Source organism: Ranitomeya imitator, chromosome 3 (genome assembly GCF_032444005.1).
Source record: "Ranitomeya imitator isolate aRanImi1 chromosome 3, aRanImi1.pri, whole genome shotgun sequence".
Classification (NCBI taxonomy): Eukaryota; Metazoa; Chordata; class Amphibia; order Anura; family Dendrobatidae; genus Ranitomeya; species Ranitomeya imitator.
The window spans coordinates 439,721,402-439,740,049 of record NC_091284.1 but is presented as its reverse complement, the minus strand read 5'-3'; the positions used below and the strand labels follow the sequence as shown (position 1 = coordinate 439,740,049).

General features: G+C 41.3%; 1 protein-coding gene across 2 annotated transcripts in view; it reads left to right on the top strand.

The window, feature by feature from the left end:
• DOC2B (double C2 domain beta) overlaps positions 1-18,648 on the top strand; it is a 1,593,495-nt gene that overhangs the window by 1,317,725 nt on the left and 257,122 nt on the right. The window lies entirely within an intron of this gene.

Here is an 18,648-nt window from a genome sequence, read left to right as displayed (position 1 = left end):
GTATATGCATTACATTCAACTAAGCATATAGCAGTAACATCATCGCCATCTACTGTCAGAAAAGTGTAAACTCCTCCTGCATATAAATAAGTCTGTATCTGCTGCATATCTGCCAACAGCCATAAGGTCGTGTGGTTAGACCACATGACCGGGGTCCTGGGCTTGGAAGAGAAGGACACATTTTGTGCCCAAGTGTAGTCACCTAGGTAAGCTGAAGGAGCAGGTAAGGAAACCACCAAAGCTCCTGTATAAAAGAAACCACAGCCTCAGCTTCAGATAACTGTGTGAAAATGAATGTGCATCTAAGCAGAAGTTGGAGTTCAGGAATCATTGCACCATTTATATATCTGTATTACTATGCTGGAAAGTAACTGTGATTGCTGCATTGAAATTAAATCTCTGTAAAATCATTTTTAATCTGGATGTACCTGTGTATTCAGGTAGCAAGTAAAAGTTATCAACAGCCCCTTTGGCCTCCCTATTTTCTGGACTATTTGGAGTGCACCACATTACATCACACTACCAAGCAGCGGGGGTTAATTAAGTGCACCCGGCATCACAAACTTTATTTTATTTTTTGCCTCTACCATAGCGAAGTGGTAGCACCCACACACCAAATGGTGCGTGACCTATGGCATAGTAGTGTGTGCATTACAGAGGAAATTATCAAGATATTCCAAAAACCAGTGCAGAATATAACATTCATTTTTTTAATTGTCTAGGTAGACTGTGTTGATTACAATGAAATACATAAAAAGCATAGTTTTAGTAATAATAAGTGACAACTGTGTATAAGTATAGAGAAAAAGAAAATGACGAACGGCTTCACAGGAGCGCCAAGCTGCTGTTAGGGGTGGTTAAAACAGAAGATACGCTGCAGCTCCAGCCAGATGCCTCGCAAGAGGATCAAACAAGAAGGGACAAAAAAACCGTCATAGGACCGCATGCGACATGGTGAGTCGATATAAAATAAATGATAAATTATAAAATAAATGAAGATTTTATATCAACTCACCGTCTCGCATGCGCTCCTATGACTATCTTTTTGTCCCAACTGTGTATAAGGACACAGCTGAAGATTGTAACACAATGAAATACTGATTATGATCAAATGGATTGCTTTATAATACCTGCTGTATGATATTATGAGTGAACATATCTGAATTACATTATATCATGATTGTGTTATTTGGCTGCTTTAAGAACAATTTTATCTTTAATTAATACAAACATGACTGTAATATTTTATGAACATGAATCAACTTGATGCTGATAGAAAATACTCTTATAAATCATTCATGCCAGACTAGGTTTTGCTAATAGCATTTCCACTCTTTATATTCTTCTAATAACTAATAACTTATGATTGATTTAGATATATCACCCACTGAAGATAAATATCAGAGTACCACACCTTTTTGACATAGGAAAAAGCATAATGGAAAGAGATTGACCTATCATTATGCAGTAAGAGCAACTAATGCTATGCCACACTTCATTTTGGCTTCATGCTTTAGGATACTTATATAGCAGATCAGATGTCATGGGCAATGTAAAGAAATAGATTGCTATACTGTCTATGCTGAAAGCTATCATAATATACAGTGGGGCAAAAAAGTATTTAGTCAGTCAGCAATAGTGCAAGTTCCACCACTTAAAAAGATGAGAGGCGTCTGTAATTTACATCATAGGTAGACCTCAACTATGGGAGACAAACTGAGAAAAAAAAATCCAGAAAATCACATTGTCTGTTTTTTTAACAATTTATTTGCATATTATGGTGGAAAATAAGTATTTGGTCAGAAACAAACAATCAAGATTTCTGGCTCTCACAGACCTGTAACTTCTTCTTTAAGAGGCTCCTCTGTCCTCCACTCATTACCTGTAGTAATGGCACCTGTTTAAACTTGTTATCAGTATAAAAAGACACCTGTGCACACCCTCAAACAGTCTGACTCCAAACTCCACTATGGTGAAGACCAAAGAGCTGTCAAAGGACACCAGAAACAAAATTGTAGCCCTGCACCAGGCTGGAAAGACTGGATCTGCAATAGCCAACCAGCTTGGAGTGAAGAAATCAACAGTGGGAGCAATAATTAGAAAATGGAAGACATACAAGACCACTGATAATCTCCCTCGATCTGGGGCTCCACGCAAAATCCCACCCCGTGGGGTCAGAATGATCACAAGAATGGTGAGCAAAAATACCAGAACCACGCGGGGGGACCTAGTGAATGAACTGCAGAGAGCTGGGACCAATGTAACAAGGCCTACCATAAGTAACACACTACGCCACCATGGACTCAGATCCTGCAGTGCCAGACGTGTCCCACTGCTTAAGCCAGTACATGTCCGGGCCCGTCTGAAGTTTGCTAGAGAGCATTTGGATGATCCAGAGGAGTTTTGGGAGAATGTCCTATGGTCTGATGAAACCAAACTGGAACTGTTTGGTAGAAACACAACTTGTCGTGTTTGGAGGAAAAAGAATACTGAGTTGCATCCATCAAACACCATACCTACTGTAAGGCATGGTGGTGGAAACATCATGCTTTGGGGCTGTTTCTCTGCAAAGGGGCCAGGACGACTGATCCGGGTACATGAAAGAATGAATGGGGCCATGTATCGTGAGATTTTGAGTGCAAACCTCCTTCCATCAGCAAGGCCATTGAAGATGAAACGTGGCTGGGTCTTTCAACATGACAATGATCCAAAGCACACCGCCAGGGCAACGAAGGAGTGGCTTCGTAAGAAGCATTTCAAGGTCCTGGAGTGGCCTAGCCAGTCTCCAGATCTCAACCCTATAGAAAACCTTTGGAGGGAGTTGAAAGTCCGTGTTGCCAAGTGAAAAGCCAAAAACATCACTGCTCTAGAGGAGATCTGCATGGAGGAAAGGGCCAACATACCAACAACAGTGTGTGGCAACCTTGTGAAGACTTACAGAAAACGTTTGACCTCTGTCATTGCCAACAAAGGATATATTACAAAGTATTGAGATGAAATTTTGTTTCTGACCAAATACTTATTTTCCACCATAATATGCAAATAAAATGATAAAAAAACAGACAATGTGATTTTCTGGATTTTTTTTTCTCAGTTTGTCTCCCATAGTTGAGGTCTACCTATGATGTAAATTACAGACGCCTCTCATCTTTTTAAGTGGTGGAACTTGCACTATTGCTGACTGACTAAATACTTTTTTGCCCCACTGTACATAGTATAAAGATTCAGCCAACATATTAGTAGGAAAAAAAGGCTTTCTCGAGTAATCCGATAAACAATGAATGAAGGGTTGGTTGATCATGCACACCTCCACTCCATTCAAGACAAAGCTTTACAGATCCCAGTACCTATGTTCCGGAGTACAATTCTCAGAATTGTTGGAGGTTCCATCAGTCAGACACTCAGCAATCTGTAACTGAGCCTCTATCCTTTATAGGGGATAACTTACAATTTTGGAAATAACTTTTTTCTGTAAAGTTCCAAGATTAAAAAAAAGTAGTCATAATTAGGGTTGAGCGACTTTTCTTTTTATAGGATTTTTCAAAAGTCGGGTCGAGTGAAATCGGCCGATCCCATAGAAAAGTCGGGGTCGGGGTCGGCCGAAACACGAAACCCAATGCAGTGCATTGGGTTTCTAATGGTTCCCAGGGTCTGAAGGAGAGGAAACTCTCCTTCAGGCCCTGGGATCCATATTTAAGTGTAAAATAAAGAATCAAAATAAAAAATATTGATATACTTACCCTCGGATGCGCCCTGGTTCTCACCGGCAGCCTTCCTTCCTAAGAATGAGCGCCTGAAGGACAATTGATGACGTCGCGGCTTGTGATTGGTCGCGTGAGCGGTCACATGGGCGTCACGCGACCAATCACAAGCTGCGACGTCATCTAAGGTCCTTCAGGCGCTGATTCTTAGGAAGGAAGGCTGCGGGTTAGAACCAGGGCGCGTCCGAGGGTGAGTATATACCTATTAGGAATATACTCACCCTCGGACGCGCCCTCGGATGCTTCCTTCCTAAGAATTAGCGCCTGACGGACCTTAGATGACGTCGCGGCTTGTGATTGGTCCCGTGACGCCCATGTGACCGCTCACGCGACCAATCACAAGCCGCGACATCATCGAAGGCCCTTCAGGCGCTCATTCTTAGGAAGGAAGGCTGCCGGTGAGAACCAGGGCGCGTCCGAGGGTGAGTATATCAATATTTTTTTATTTTTATTCTTTATTTTACACTTAAATATGAATTCCGATACCGATTCCCGATATCTTAAACATATCGGAACTTGGTATCGGAATTCCGATTCCAGATCAGAAGATCGCCGACCTCATGGCCGACCCCACACAGGGGTCGGGTCGGGTTTCATGAAACCTGACTTTGCCAAAAGTCGGTGACTTCTGAATCTTGCCGACCCGTTTCGCTTAATCCTAGTCATAATCACTTCATTACCAGTATGCTCCTAAACAGGTACGGACTGGGGCTGAAGTTTAGCCCTGGCATTTGAAATCACACAGGCCCATGTTGTCCCCGTCCCCAAGAACCAGATGGGAAATATTACTAATATTACCCTGGATGGAGGAAAGAAAGATTTACTGCAAGACCAATATTTTTAATGATACCCGTGGCTGCTGGGCTAAGTGCCGGAGTCAGCAACTTTGTGCTCCATCACAATTCTTAACAGTATGAGTGTCCTGAGAACATCGAATCTGTTAACAATATAGCAGACAAGGCAGCCCACAGCCAGACAGGCCCTTCTGGCATTTGCCAGAATTGCCCAATGGCCAGTCCGGCCCTGCTCCTAAAGCATTAGTCCACAGTCCAGACTTGTAAATTTGGACACATGTCTGCTATCACCTGCGACTAAAATAAATGACAAATTGAAGTCTTTGCAAATGTATACAGATATAGCACCGATCAGCTGTTCTCAGTGGTGGTAGCTGTCAGTCGGAACTGCTCAATTGCGGGGCTGCTCGTCTTCTGATAATGTCCACTGGCTACCTGCTTTTGATTTGATTAAGGATAGGTCATCAATGATAAAGTCGTGAACACCCTCTTTAAATTCAGTGGCGAATCTAGGTTCTCCTGCACCCAGGGCAAAAATTCAGAATAACGCACCCTCTTATAAGTCTAAGTGGTTTGTGTACTCGACATATGAATGCGATTAGCAAACTTACAGTCACATGTCGACAAGTTTCTCTTCTCAATTCTCTCGATGTTCAGTGAAAAACTACATCCACTATTTCATTGAGAGAAGCAGTAAAGGAAGCTAGTTGGCATGTGAGTGTAAGTATAAAAATCGCATATAAGCCATCATGTGCTGACAAGCAAAGCCGAATCCTCATAGCGAGTATATTACACACTCTTAGGATTTGGCATGTTATAGTGCTTAATTTTACAATTAATGCTCCTAGCATAAATACAGATATAGCAGTTAGTAACCCCTTTACCCCGCCAAGGTGGTTTACATGTTAATAACCAGGCCAATTTTTACCATTCTGACCAATGTCAATTTATGAGGTAATAACTATGGAACACTTCAACAGATACCACTAATGCTGAGAATGTTTTTTTCGTGACATATTGTACTTCATGATAGTGGTAAAATTTCTTCAATATACCTTGTGTTTATTTGTGAAAAAAAATGAAAATTTGGTGAAAATGTGAAAAATTTAGCAATTTTCAAATTTTGATTTCTTATGCCCTTAAATTAAATGAGATGTGTCACACATAATAGTTAATAAATAACATTTCCCACATATCTACTTTACATCTGCACAATTTCTTTATGAGGGTTAAAAATTGACCAGTGATTTCTACTTTTTCCAGCAAAATTTACAAAACCATTTTTTTAGGGACCACCTCACATTTATAGTGACTTTGAGGGGTCTATATGATAGAAAATACCCAAAAGTGACACCATTCTAAAAACTGTACCACTCAAGGTGCTCAAAATCACATTCAAGAAGTTTGTTAACTCTTCAGGTGCTTCACAGGAATTTTTGGAATGTGGAAAATAAAATGAAAATTTAACTTTTTTTCACAAAAAAATTAGACCCCAATTGTTTTTATTTTCACAAGGGTAAAACAAAAAAATGGACCACAAAATTTGTTGCGCAGTTTCTCCTGAGCATGCTGATACCCAATATGTGGAGGAAAACCACTGCTTGGGTGTACGGCAGGGAGTAAAAGGGAAGGAGCGCCATTTGACTTTTTGAATGTAAAATTTGCTGTAACAATTAGCGAACGCCATGTCGCGTTTGAAGAGCCCCTGATAACAGTGAAAATCCTCCACAAGTGACACCATTTTGGAGACTAGACCCCTCAGGGAACTGATCTAGATGTGTGGTGAGCACCTTGAATTCTCAGATGCTTTACAGAAGTTTATAACGTTGAGACGTGAAAATAACAAAAATCACATTTTCTCCACAAAATTGTTATTTGAGCCCCAAATTTTGCATTTTCATAAGGGTAACAGGAGAAATTGCACCATACAATTTATTGTGCTATTTCTCCTGAGTACATCGGTACAACGTATATGGGAGAAAACTGGGCGTACGGCAGGGCTTGGAAGGTAATGAACATCATTTGACTTTTTGAAAGTAAAATTTGCTGCAATCATTAGTCCCGTTTGGAGAGTCCCTGATGCTCCTAAACAATGGAAACCCCCTCACAAATTACCGCATTTTGGAAACAAGCCTCCTCAAGGAAAAATCATATTTTCAGCTCAAAAATGTTATTTTAGCCCCAATTTTTTTATTTTCACAAGGGTAACAGGAGAAATTGCACCATAATAATAAATAATCTTTATTTTTATATAGCGCAAACTTATTCTGCAGCGCTTTACAGTTTGCACACAATATCATCGCTGTCCCCGATGGGGCTCATAATCTAAATTCCCTATCAGTATGTTTTTGGAATGTGGGAGGAAACCGGAGTACCCGGGAGAAACCCACGCAAACACGGGGAGAACATACAAACTCCCAGCAGATGATGTCCTTGGTGGGATTTGAACCCAGGTCTCCTGCGCTGCAAGGCTGATGTACTAACCACTGAGCCACAAATTGCAATTTGTTGTGCAATTTCTCCTGAGTACATCCATACCTCATATGTGGGAGAATACTACTTTTGAGGCACAGTTTAAAGCTAAAAAGGGAAGAAGAGCAATATTGAGTTCAGATTTTGCTGGAATGGTTTGAGGGTGCCATGTCACATTTGCAGAGCACCTGAGGTGCCAGAACAAAAGAAATCCCCCGTATGTCATGGGGTTTCTGATACAAAGGCAGAGGGGCTGTATTCCCTCTGCCTGCTCCTGAAATGTTACGATCAAATTTGATTGCAGCATTTAGGGGTTAAAGTGCCAGGAACGGTGAAGGGCCGCTCATGGCACTGAGTGTCGGGTGTCAGCTCTCAGAATCATCTGACATTGTCACGGGGGTATTGGGTATACTAAAGCTGATTATCCGGGCCCCTGCGATATATCCCTCAGACTAGGGATAACCCTGTCTGTCCCTCTCCCAGAATTTACACTGATGGTGTGCTTGTCTGGGCCGCCAGGCCTGACCCTGACTCCTGTTTCAGCCCTATGCTGAAACCTCCTCCCGCTACCCAGTGATAAGACCACGCACCAACCTACACAGAAAGTACAGACAGGGAAAACTAAAAACGCACCTCGCCGCAGACACACAGGAAAATACTATAATGTGCACAGGACAAAAATAAACACAAATATAGGAAGGAGTAATATGACAAAGGATAATACACCACCAGATATGATACTTCAACTCATAGACCACCACTCCAGACCAAGATCACCAGGCACAAGACACAAGCTGTAATCGGCGACGCCCAAAGTCCAGAATGACTATGTAAAGGCCACGGGCGTGACCCAGCCTCCAACCAGATTACCAGCCAGATTAACCCTGGGTAACCTGGATAAAATTTAGCCGGCGCCACTGAGCGTGTACAGTTAGGTCCATATATATTTGGACATAGAGAACATTTTTCTAATTTTGGTTATAGACATTACCACAATGAATTTAAAACTAAACAATTCAGATGCAGTTGAAGTTCAGACTTTCAGCTTTCATTTGAGGGTATCCACATTAAAACTGGACGAAGGGTTTGGGAGTTTCAGCTCCTTAACATGTGCCACCCTGTTTTTAAAGGGACCAAAAGTAATTGGACAATTGACTCCAAGGCTATTTCATGGACAGGTGTGGGCAATCCCTTTGTTATGTCATTCTCAATTAAGCAGATAAAAGGCTTGGAGTTGATTTGAGGGGTGGTTCTTGCATTTGGAAGGTTTTGCTGTGAAGTAAACATGCGGTCAAAGGAGCTCTCCATGCAGGTGAAACAAGCCATCCTTAAGCTGCGAAAACAGAAAAAACCCATCCGAGAATTTGCTACAATATTAGGAGTGGCAAAATCTACAGTTTGGTACATCCTGAGAAAGAAAGAAAGCACTGGTGAACTCATCAATGCAAAAAGACCTGGGAGCCCACGGAAGACAACAGTGGTGGATGATCGCAGAATAATCTCCATGGTGAAGAGAAACCCCTTCACAGCAGCCAACCAAGTGACCAACACTCTCCAGGATGTCGGCGTATCAATATCCAAATCTACCATAAAGAGAAGACTGCATGAAAGTAAATACAGAGGGTTCACTGCACGGTGCGAGCCACTCATAAGCATCAAGAATAAAATGGCTAGACTGGACTTTGCTAAAAAACATCTAAAAAATCTAGCACAGTTCTGGAAGAACATTCTTTGGACAGATGAAACCAAGATCAACCTCTACCAGAATGATGGAAAGATTAAAGTATGGCGAAGGCGTGGTACAGCTCATGATCCAAAGCATACCACATCATCTGTAAAACACGGCGGAGGCAGTGTGATGGCTTGGGCATGCATGGCTGCCAGTGGCACTGGGTCACTAGTGTTTATTGATGATGTGACACAGGACAGAAGCAGCCGAATGAATTCTGAGGTATTCAGAGCCATACTGTGTGCTCAGATCCAGCCAAATGCAGCCAAACTGATTGGTCGTTGTTTCATACTACTGATGGACAATGACCCAAAACATAAAGCCAAAGCAGCCCAGGAGTTTATTAAAGCAAAGAAGTGGAATATTCTTGAATGGCCAAGTCAGTCACCTGATCTCAACCCAATTGAGCATGCATTTCACTTGTTAAAGACTAAACTTCAGACAGAAAGGCCCACAAACAAACAGCAACTGAAAACCACCGCAGTGAAGGCCTGGCAGAGCATCAAAAAGGAGGAAACACAGCATCTGGTGATGTCCATGAGTTCAAGACTTCAGGCAGTCATTGCCAACAAAGGGTTTTCAACCAAGTACTAGAAATGAACATTTTATTTAAAATTATTGAATCTGTCCAATTACTTTTGGTCCCTTTAAAAAGAGGGTGGCACATGTTAAGGAGCTGAAACTCCTAAACCATTCATCCATTTTTAATGTGGATACCCTCAAATAAAAGCTGAAAGTCTGAACTTTAACTGCATCTGAAATGTTTTGTTTAAAATTTATTGTGGTAATGTCTATAACCAAAATTAGAAAAATGTTGTCTCTGTCCAAATATATATGGACCTAACTGTAGTGAACAAATGTGGAATTAGCACTGTCTGTCGGACGCCCTAGTGTGAACAGCGTCCGACATGACAGACATCCGACGGCAATCACATGCACACAGCCTCTGTGCGCACAAAATCGCCAGGACGTATCCATACGTCCCAGGTCAATAAAACCCAGGTCACAGGGACTTATGGATACGTCTCAGGTGGGGAAGGGTTAAAGAGGCATTCCCATCAAAATTTGTATTCTCTTAATATATTGCAATCATCATATTCCATAGCACTGTATGCTTACAATTGCTCATTTTGCCTTTCCATCCAGCTAATTCTTCTAATTTCTCTACTCTATAAAAAAAAGAAAGTCTTTGGTCCTTGCATTTATCATTCCCCTCTTTAAGTCTTGACCCAGCTACAGCCTCCTCCCCCATGCCATAGCCTTTTGCAGTGACTTTTGAGTCATGCAGGGTAAATCGACCTTCTGTTTCTACATATAGCTTACAATGATTCAGCTAGTCAGTTTTAATCATGTGACGTCATAGACCTAATGGAAAAGAGAAGAATTAGCTATTGTTCAATTTTTTACGAAGCGAATATCATTATCAGTACATAATTAGAGCACCAGACCCAACAATGGCACATGAATGTCATCAGTAAATAAATATATAACCAGCACCACCATCAGTAAATGAATGTCACCAGAACCACCATCAGTACATGACTACATTTCCAGAACCATCATTAGCACTTAAATGCATCACTAAATTCACCATCAGTACATGAATACATCAACAGACCCACCATCAGTACTTGACTACGCCTCCAGAACCACCATCGATAAATTAATACATTGCCAGAACCTCCATCAGTACATGTATACATCATCAGAACCACCATAAGCAGATGAATACATGACCAGAACCAAGAGTACTTGAATACAAGAGCCAAGTTTATTACAACAATCTAGTGTAATATCAAGTCAGTCCCATAAACAATTGTATTGCATGATCCCACAGCCCTACAACTCTCAGTAGGTCCTTAACAATGGTAAGGAGATAGTGGCATTTGTAATTAATAGCCATCAACAGACTACAAATATGTAGAAAAACTAGTTGGCACTCAATAATTTCTTGAAGAAGAATAAAGTTATTTGTTTCACATCCAGACAAACAGATCAATTGCTGCTAAACATTTTCGGTCCCGTGCGGACCTTCCTCAGAGCAAGTTTATCTAATGCAATACAAAAATTATTTAAAGTAAAGAAAAAAGAAAAAAAGAAAAGTGGGATCAGAATTTATGCCCGTTGATGTGTGAAACATGTTACACCATGCATGATACATATAATAAGGTTCATTTACGTCAAAATAATATAATTTACAGTCACACGGCAGTGGCTGCAGCTGTATACATGGTCTCCAGGGAAACATACATAACGTAATACGCATACAACGTATCGAATACTGTAAGTTCTAAAAAGGAACCAAAATAGAAAAGGATGTTAGGCTACTTTCACACTAGCATCGGAATCTCCCCGTCGCAATGCGTCGGGCAGAGATTCCGACGCTAGCGTTTGACGCACTGCACAACGGGTGCAGCGGATGCATTTCTCCGGTGCATCCGCTGCCCCATTTTGAGGTGCGGGGAGGTGGGGGCGGAGTTCCGTCCACGCATGTGCGGTCGGAAAAAGCGGTCCGTCAGGAGCAAAAAACGTTACATTTAACGTTTTTTGCTCCCGGCGGTCCGCCACAACACGGCGCAACCGTCGCATGATGGTTGCAACGTGTGGCAAAGTGTCGCAATGCGTCGCTAATGTTAATCTATGGGGCAAAAACGCATCCTGCAAACAACTTTGCACGCCTCCAGAAGAAGCTACGGCGAAACGCGCGTCGGGGCAGAGGGACGCCGAGGAGCACACACCAGGCTTACTATTTAGGTAATATACCGGTTTATACATATTGTTAGAGTGTTTACATCTGATAGGGGGGTATTGGGACATGGGTCCTCACACTTCCCACTGGGGATATCGTAGTATGCACTAGCAATGATATGGAGATTCTGTGGATTCCATGTTTAGAGAGACCATATAGGTTGTCCCCTATTACCCGGTACTTCACAGCACGATGTCTATCTGTTGGTGTTAGCATATGTTGGGCCTGACTTAGTGGTGCTACTCAGGTCATCTAGTCCCTCTTTTTGTCGAGGATTTGTACCCTTTACAAATAGTGATTTATTTGTCATTTTAATGTTATTTAACAAAATGTTTAATAAAAATTATGTATTTTATTAGAGTACCATTGTGAGATCATTGGGGTTTTGTAGTGATCACACTTCTAGTGATAACTGTTTTGGGTTGTGGTACTAGTTGCCCCCTGGTGGGGGGATAGCAACATTTGGCTTATTGTAGAGCAAATAGATGTGAAGACAGGATGCGTTTTTTGCCATAAACGACACATTGCGACGTCTGGCAAAAAACGCCAGTGTGAAAGTAGCCTTATAGTGATGACAAAAAAGGATATACGTGCTCCTTATGGATCTAAGTCGGTGACGTGGATACATTTCTCCTTGACAAAAAGAAGTATCGTGGAGTATACTAAAAGCATGCCTATAGAGACAATGCCAAAATCGTGTTCTGGTATATCGTGCCAGTGTCCTAAGATCTGGAAGAAAGAGTATGGTGTCAAAACATGTTTTTAGGAAAAGTAATATCGCCTGATACGAAGAAATAAGGTACATATAGTTAATGCCAACAAGATTGGTGCCCACAATATAGAACCTATACTACTAAACAGATTGGTGCAGAGAAGTGATCACCTGGAGCGCTGGATCTGAGTATACAGTATAATCTGATAGATAATCCTTCTGATAAAGTGAATGGTAGCCAATTTTAAATGCTGTAATGATTAAAAGGGTTTTTCATAGGAAAAGGAACGAGCAAAGGCTATAGGTCGTGTACAATACAGTACAAGGTGACCGTGAATCAGCTTACCGATATGTGGAGACTGTAACCTCAAGCATACTCTGCTGCTTGAATGTGCGGTAAGCCCACTCTGCACACTGTGATAATGAAACAATGGTGGGTCAGTGTGAAATATCCCGGTTATGAGGGGGCAGCTTGAAGAATGCTGCGTATATGCTTACCGCTGTGTGTCTTGAGCGTGGTCACCTTGTACTGTTTTGTACACGACCTATAGCCTTTGCTCGTTCCTTTTCTTATGAGAAACCCTTTTAATCATTACAGCATTTAAAATTGGCTGTTTAGTAGTATAGGTTCTATATTGTGGGCACCAATCCTGTTGGCACTAACTATATGTACCTTATTTCTCCGTATCTGGCGATATTATTTTTCCTAAAAACACTGTTTTGACACCATACTCTTTCTTCCAGATCTTAGGACACTGGAACGATATACCAGAACACGATTTCGGCATTGTCTCTATAGGCACGCTTTTAGTATACTCCACGATACTTCTTTTTGTCAATGAGAAATTCATCCACGTCACCGACTTAGATCCATAAGGAGCACGTATATCCTTTTTTGTCATCACAATAACATCCTTTTTTATTTTGGTTCCTTTTTGGTACTTACAGTATTCGATACGTTGTATGCGTATTACGATACGATACGATACACTTTATTGATCCCGTGGGAAATTATGATATCACAGCAGCACAACTTAAATCATAAAAAACATAAAGGAATTACATAGTTGACATGACAGTTTGTTGACAGAAGAACATTATACATTATACATTAGAATAGGACATACACAACGAGTGAACTGAAATGTAGAGAAATAAGTAGACTTTCACCTATACACATTATACACGTTATGTATGTTTCCCTGGAGACCATGTATACAGCTGCAGCCACTGTAAATTATATTATTTTGAAGGAAATGAACCTTATTATATGTATCATGCATGGTGTAACATGTATCACACATCAATGAGCATAAATTCTGATCCCACTTTTCTTTTTTTCTTTTTTCTTTACTTTAAATAATTTTTGTATTGCATTAGATAAACTTGCTCTGAGGAAGGTCCGCATGGGACCGAAAATGTTTAGCAGCAATTGATCTGTTTGTCTGGATGTGAAATAAATAACTTTATTCTTCCTCAAGAAATTATTGAGTGCCAAGTTTTTCTACATATTTGACTAAACGGGATGGAGACCCTACTTGGGCACCTATACCCATACTCTCACAGAGTGCCATGTATTTTCATATACATCATCAGACTACAGACCATACAGGAATCACAGTTGTCAGGGTTGGGGGATTGCGTAAATAAGATAAATAATAAAGTGCAATCACAACCCAGTGTCCACCATGCAGAGATGACAATCTGCTGCTAGTGTATAATGACGGAAAACACACGGCGAGCGTTTTACTAGAACACACAGAAACTAAAGATGCTCTGCAACAGAGCTGTGTCACTCGCACACAGAAATGAAAGAGATTCTCTGCAACAGAGCTGTGTCACTCGCACGCAGAATTGAAAGAGATGCTCTGCAATAGAGCTTTGTCACTCACACACAGAAACAAAAGAGATGCTCTGCAACAGAGCTGTGTCACTTGCACACAGAAACAAAAGAGATGCTCTGAGCTTAATACCCTGACTAGGGTTGTGCTAGCTCTGGAACTCTACTGTGCTAACTGCACACATGTGGGAACCAGATGCTAAGCCAAGCGGCTAATTATCCCCACTGATGCTAGCTGCCTGCCTAAGTATATAATCCCAAAACTAGACAGATACAACACTTGCAGGCAGAGCGGTAGAGTCTCCTCACACATATCTGAGCATAAATGATACTAGCCTGCCCGCGGGTGTCACTGGGAGCCTTTTACACCCAAAGGTCCACCCCAAACACTCATGCTGACATCGCCCGCGGGCCAATCCAGAGCTGCCACATCACCAGAGCAACTGACGTCCAAGCACTAATGAAAAGGCACCACATCACGGACATGCTCAGTAAAGGGATTTTTGGACTTAGACTCCAGTAAGCAATGCGGTGCGTGCAATACACTGGTTATCATAGACTTGACTGGAGAGCAGGCAGTAACCAAACGGGTGGCACAAGCCTGTTCAAGATGCTGGGACCGAAGTCCATGCTGAACAGCAGTCCCAGCAGCTGGGACCAAATGGGACCACAGCATCCAACAAGGTCCAGGACCCATCCCGCGCAGCAAGAAAATCCTGACGCCTAACAACAGTACTGATGAGAATTAGTCAGTACCAAAAATAATCAATCACACCAAGGTACCTTATAGATTACATCTTCTCAGAAGTAGTCTCTTTCTTTTTATCTCCATCTTGTCTAGATTCCATGATGACTTTTAACATCCACAGCCCTTCTCTGCAGACCTCCCTCTTCTCCAGTCCAGTCCTTTGCAGCACATCCCGACACAATGCCCATAAAAATATCTGTCCATATTATGACCATAAATAAGTCTCCTATGGTATTTGGCCACCACACTATCTACCATTGTCAGCTATAACTGCCATACCATCTGGCCTTATGAACCATAGCTGTCCTATCTCTAATTTTCCACTATACTTTTTATATTTCCACACTGTCCCTCCACCATGGTAACCCCGCTCTATATTGTGCTTCCATTTTGCAATGTTCCCTCTCCATATCCATTCTGTACCCCTTTTTACACTATGCCCTCATACTGCCCACCATGCTGCCCTCTTCAAACTGTAACCACTCCTTACACTGTCTCCCTACACAGTATGATGGTCACCACAGCCGCCCATATGGTATTATAACCACAATAATCCCCAAATATATAGTATGGTCATCAAAAAGTCTCCCATATATAGTATGATGTCCACCACAGACCTCAATAAATAGTAAGATGCTCAAAACAGCCCCCTTTATACTATGATCCTGACAATACCCCAGACAGTATTATGGCCCCCGAACAACACCCCAAACAGTATATTTCCCACAGCCTCCTATCCAACATGGTCACCAGTATAATGACCTCCACAGTCCCATATACAGTATGGACACCACAGCTCCTCATATACTTTATCACAGTCCCTCATGTCATAGCCCAAATGGATTTTATGCCCCCCTGCTCAGCCCTTTGGTTTATTACCCCCATCTGCACATCCCCTGAGTTTATTCTTCCCATCTGCACAGCCCCCCCCCCAGTTTATTCCCCCCATTTGCACAGCCCCTGTCTCAGAAAACAAGTTCTCCCAACAGTCCAGTAGCAATTTGATGATTAATAATTTTTTTTCCAGTATGATGAAGCACTATGTCTCAGGGCAAAAGTGAGACATAATTAGCTTGGGAACCGAACATTGAAATATTGGGTCCATAGGAAAGAAACTCTTCAGATCCCAATTCAGTTATAAACCTGTGGTCATTCCTCAGAAAATGAATGGACAAACAAAAACACAGAAATTGGAACAAATATCAAGCACTGATTAGATAAGAGGGGGTTGTCATCAGGATTTGGCCAAGAAGCTGATGTCATGGCGAACTGTAGAAGTTTAAACAAATAAGTAGATACTTAATAAATAAGTAAAGGCAACATTGTAAATATTGAGACATTACATCAACTTGATGTATTTGTGAAAAAAGTGTAAAAACTTATGAAATTCTTATAACTGTACTTCAGTTACCATAGAGACATTTGACTAAATAACTGAAAACACTGAAGAACAATCTTTGGGAAAACCAAAATTTGTGTCAGTCTCAAAACTTTTGGCCACAACTCTAGGTCTATTGAAGTTTTTTACTTCTAGATACAAAACGGAGCTATAATATGTGCATGTGTATGGATAATTTCAATGCGTAGATAATTTTATATGTTACTTTTATTCACAATGTGTGCACCAGTTGTTCCACATGCAGATTGCCACTAGGAAATAATACCACTTTTTATTTAAGTCCGTTTTATGTGTTTGATTTCTCATTCCCAACATGTAAAAAGCAAACATACTTTAATATTCATTTAATCTATTTATATTTGAGAAAGCCATTTAAATTCCATAGCTGCAAGGCTGCACTTTAATTAAAGCGTAGTTCAGATGTGATAACGAGTGTAGTGGTTTAAACATTGAAGAATTCCCAGCAGCTTCAACAGGAAAGTGAGCAAGTGTCTCATAAAATACAGGTCCTTCTCAAAAAATTAGCATATAGTGTTACATTTCATTATTTACCATAATGTAATGATTACAATTAAACTTTTATATATTATAGATTCATTATCCACCAACTGAAATTTGTCAGGTCTTTTATTGTTTTAATTCTGATGATTTTGGCATACAACTCCTGATAACCCAAAAAACCTGTCTCAATAAATTAGCATATCAAGAAAAGGTTCTCTTACCGACCTATTACCCTAATCTTCTGAATCAACTAATTAACTCTAAACACATGCAAAAGATACCTGAGGCTTTTATAAACTCCCTGCCTGGTTCATTACTCAAAACCCCCATCATGGGTAAGACTAGCGACCTGACAGATGTCAAGAAGGCCATCATTGACACCCTCAAGCAAGAGGGTAAGACCCAGAAAGAAATTTCTCAACAAATAGGCTGTTCCCAGAGTGCTGTATCAAGGCACCTCAATGGTAAGTCTGTTGGAAGGAAACAATGTGGCAGAAAACGCTGTACAACGAGAAGAGGAGACCGGACCCTGAGGAAGATTGTGGAGAAGGACCGATTCCAGACCTTGGGGAACCTGAGGAAGCAGTGGACTGAGTCTGGTGTGGAAACATCCAGAGCCACCGTGCACAGGCGTGTGCAGGAAATGGGCTACAGGTGCGGCATTCCCCAGGTAAAGCCACTTTTGAACCATAAACAGCGGCAGAGGCGCCTGACCTGGGCTACAGAGAAGCAGCACTGGACTGTTGCTAAGTGGTCCCAAGTACTTTTTTCTGATGAAAGCAAATTTTGCATGTCATTCGGAAATCAAGGTGCCAGAGTCTGGAGGAAGACTGGGGAGAAGGAAATGCCAAAATGCCTGAAGTCCAGTGTCAAGTACCCACAGTCAGTGATGGTGTGGGATGCCATGTCAGCTGCTGGTGTTGGTCCACTGTGTTTCATCAAGGGCAGGGTCAATGCAGCTAGCTATCAGGAGATTTTGGAGCACTTCATGCTTCCATCGGCTGAAATGCTTTATGGAGATGAAGATTTCATTTTTCAGCACGACCTGGCACCTGCTCACAGTGCCAAAACCACTGGTAAATGGTTTACTGACCATGGTATTACTGTGCTCAATTGGCCTGCCAACTCTCCTGACCTGAACCCCATAGAGAATCTGTGGGATATTGTGAAGAGAAAGTTGAGAGACGCAAGACCCAACACTCTGGATGAGCTTAAGGCCGCTATTGAAGCATCCTGGGCCTCCATAACATCTCAGCAGTGTCACAGGCTGATTGCCTCCATGCCACGCCGCATTGAAGCAGTCATTTCTGCCAAAGGATTCCCGACCAAGTATTGAGTGCATAACTGAACATTATTATTTGATGGTTTTTTTGTTTGTTATTAAAAAACACTTTTATTTGATTGGATGGGTGAAATATGCTAATTTATTGAGACAGGTTTTTTGGGTTATCAGGAGTTGTATGCCAAAATCATCAGTATTAAAACAATAAAAGACCTGACAAATTTCAGTTGGTGGATAATGAATCTATAATATATGAAAGTTTAATTGTAATCATTACATTATGGTAAATAATGAAATTGAACACTATATGCTAATTTTTTGAGAAGGACCTGTAGAGAGAAGGAAACTAGTATTAACAACTGACACTTCATTGTTAAGAGTACATTTCTGCAGACATTGAATAGGACAGGAGACAGGAGAGATGGGTGATTCAGAGAAAAATAGCAATTGTGTAGTCTCTGATTCATGCTGCCTGTGGTTTGGCAGCATAGTTCAGGGGACGGGTTCCCCTAAATTCATTTACATATCATCGTATCTTTTCTCTATGTGCAATCTTTTTTTACATATCCTATCATGTAGTTGAAAACATCATGTTGATTTGCATTTTGGTACAAAACCTAAGTCCAAGGAAAGGCCAATTACTCAGCCATAGTTCCCTAGC